We start from the raw sequence: 3,605 nt of genomic DNA on the forward strand, positions 1-3,605 counted from the left end.
TCACCACCCACAGGTAACAAACCTTAATACATTTTATTGTGTAACCCTCCAAACTTTCTTCTATGCATATAAACCTGTTCGTTTCTTATAAATATAAAATCTTTATGCACAGAATATTTTCTTATTTGACTTCTCAACTAACTCAATCAATCAAATATGCATTTTTCCACATCAATAGGAACTGCTCCCTCGGCATCATTCTTTATGTCTGCAGGGTACTCCATTACATAGTACATTCATTAGTTATTAATCAGTTTTCTATGTTTACACATTTAGTTGCTTCCAAATATGGAATATTATAACTGCTAAACATCCTTGTTCACGTATCTTTCCAAACATGTCTGATTATTTCCTTAGGTTTTTCTTTTTAGAAGAATTGTTGGGTCTAGAAGGTTTCATGTATTTATGGTTTTAATATATACTGCCAAATGGCCTTCCTTGCGCTATGGGTAAGTTGTACCCTTTACATCCACTATTATTGTATAAATGTTCCTTTTTTCCTTTCATCTTTGCTGAGAGTTGATTTTATCCTGCCACCGCCTCACAAGTTGAACGGTGGTGCAAAAAACAGTACTTTGTTTTCTTTTTGATTTCTTAAATTTCTAGTGAAACTGAATACTATTTCACAGTACATTGGTTTCCTAGGGCTATTGTAACGAACTATGATGAACTGGGTGGGTTAACACCACAGAAATGTACTGTTTCAGGGTTATGGAGGCTGGAAGCCCAGGGTCAAGGTGTTGGTGGCCATGGGCCCACTCCCTCTGAAGGTTCTAGGGGAGGATCTGTTCCAGGCCTCTCTCCCAGCTTCTGGGAGCCTTCCTTGGGAGACTTGAGCTGTGTTTCTTCGCATGATCCTCTCACTGTGCATGTCTGTCTCTGGGTCTAAATTTCTCCTTTTTATAAGGATACCAGTCATATTTGGGGCTTCCCAGGTGGCACTAGTGGTAAGGAATGTACCTGCCAATGCAGGAGACATAAGAGATGCAGGTTCAGTCCCTGGGTCCGAAAGATGACCTGGAGGAGGTCACAGCAACCCACTCGAGTATTCTTGCCTGGAGAATCCCATGGACGGAAGATCCTGGTGAGCTACAGTCCATTGGGTCACAAAGAGTCGGACTCAGCTGAAGTGACTTAGCACAGTCCTATTGAATTAGGACCCACCCTAATGACCTTGCGTTAACCGGTTACTTCTGGAAAGACCCTATTTCCAGATAAGGAGGAATCCAAGGTTCTAGGGCTTGGGACTTCAATGTATCTCTTTTGTTACAATTCAAATCAGAACAGCATGTGAACTGACCATGTGTATTTCTTTTCCCTGTGGTGAACTGCTCACTTTCCTATTGAGTTGTCTTTTTCTTTGATCGGTAGGGCCCTTTATATAAACGCTTTATCTATCACATATGCTCCTAATGTTTCCCTTGTATGCATGCACAGTTGCTTTAGTCGTGTTGGATTCTTTGTGACCCCATGGACTGTAGCCCACCTGAATCCTCTGTCCATGGGATTTTCCCAGCAATAACACTGGAGTGGGTTGTCATGCCCTCCCCCAGGGGAGCTTCCCGACTCAGGGACTGAACTCACATCTCCTGCGTCACAGGTGGATTCTTTACCACTGAGCCATCTGGGAAGTCCAACATAAAAAAGCCAAAACAGCCAAAAATAAAAAAATAAAATAAATATATTTTTTAAAAACATCACACAATGAATGTAAAAGTGCAGTCACAATAGGTGTGAGAAAGAAAAAGGTCACAACACTCTGTGTATGGTCCATGCACCAGCAGTAAGGCCTTTACCAGGAAGCTTACTAGAGAACAGAAACTCCAGTCCCTCCAGGCCTCCCCAGTCAGGATCTATATCTTAACATATATCTTAACAGAATCTCAAACATTACAGCTTGAAGAGCACAAGAGTAGGAAAGATTTCACTGTTTAGAGAGGTAAGGAAAGATTTATATGTATACATACACACACACACATATCACACACATATATACATGCATACATATATATATATATCACATATATATACACATGCACACACACATATCACACACATATATGCATGCACACACACATATATCACACATATATCCACATGCACACACACATGCACACACACACACACATATATACACATGCACACACACACATATATACACATACACACACATATATCACACGTATACACACACACATCACACATATATACACATGCACACACACACACATATATATGTGGTGCACTTGGTCTTTGTTTCTGTGCGGGCCTTTCCCTCTTTGCCTAGTTGCGGTGCACGGTCATCTCATTGCAGTGTTCTCTCTTGGTGCGGATCACAGGCTCTAGGGCATGCGGGCTTCAGTAGTTGTGGCTCCTGGGCTCTATAGCACCAGCTCAATAGTTGTGGCGCAGGGGCTAACTGGCTCCACAGCAAGTGGGATTTTCCCAGATCAGGGATGGAACCCCTGTCTCCTGCACTGGCAGGTGAATTCTTTACCATGAGTCATCAGAGAAGCCCAGGAAAGATTTCTTGAGGAAGCAAAGACTATACTTAGACCTGAAAAAGGAGAAGGCATTAAGTAAGCCTAAATGAGAAGGAAGAGTGTTGTGGGTGGGGGGAACAGCACCTGCAAATGTGATGTGATGGAAGCTGGTGCAAATGAAAAAGGAAACAGGCCCATAGGGCTGGATCACAGCATAGCAAGGAGAGGTGGGATGGGGGTGGGATGGGGTGGGACAAGACTATAGAGAGAGGCCTGACTGTGTACTGATATACGGGCCTGATATACTGGACTAACATTAAATGTGTTAGGAAGCCATGATTGTGTTTTAAGCATGAGCACAACTTGATTATATTTGAACTAAGTGAAACAATCATTTGATCACTTTTGCTGCCTTTAACCTGTGGGTGTGATGAAATGAACAATATACACCAACAGATCTTTTATATTGAACTATATCAGCATTCCTCAAGCAAACCTTACCTGAACACAACCTTTATTCTTTAAATATACTCCTACACTAGGCTGCGGCCACTGCAGACTGGACTCCCCTAGCCTCACTCCACTTTCTCAAGCGGCCGTGTCTGATACACCCAGTATGACTGAGATTGAGAAATTCGACAAGTAGAAATGGAAGAAAACAGAAAGACAACAGGAAAATCCACTGCCTTCAAAAGAAACAATTGAACAAGAGAAGCCAGCAGGTGAGTCGTAACCAAAATGCATTGTACATGCCACAAGCCTTGCTTTTTTATTTTACTTCTTTAACTGTTCAACTCTGTAGATGCACAGAGGTTGGTGCAAGTTTAAATGACTAGGCTGCCCCCTTTCCACATCAAAGACTGGAGAACTACTGACGAAAGCTTGGGCCTGCCCCTCCCATCTGCCTGTCCGCCTGGCAGGGAAGGAAGAGAACTTGGTTGTTGGTAAAGGAAGAAGCTGGGTGGGAAGACAGAAATCTAAAATCTAAAGCAAGCTGGTGGGGAAAAAAAAAAAGCAAGTTGGCCCAGGGTGTCCTGCAGGCTGTAAAATGCTGATTAATCAGAGTGCCTTTTTGTTGCTGTTCAAATGTGGGGGCTTCCCTAGTGGCTCAGAAAGTAAAGA

The 3,605-nt window shown here is 42.6% G+C and overlaps 1 pseudogene; it reads left to right on the plus strand.

Annotated features, from left to right (window-relative positions):
- The first annotated feature begins 445 nt into the window (after positions 1-445).
- Positions 446-3,327, plus strand: LOC133256497 (thymosin beta-4-like; annotated as a pseudogene).
- Positions 3,328-3,605: the final 278 nt, after the last annotated feature.

This window comes from Bos javanicus, chromosome 11, assembly GCF_032452875.1.
Source record: "Bos javanicus breed banteng chromosome 11, ARS-OSU_banteng_1.0, whole genome shotgun sequence".
Classification (NCBI taxonomy): Eukaryota; Metazoa; Chordata; class Mammalia; order Artiodactyla; family Bovidae; genus Bos; species Bos javanicus.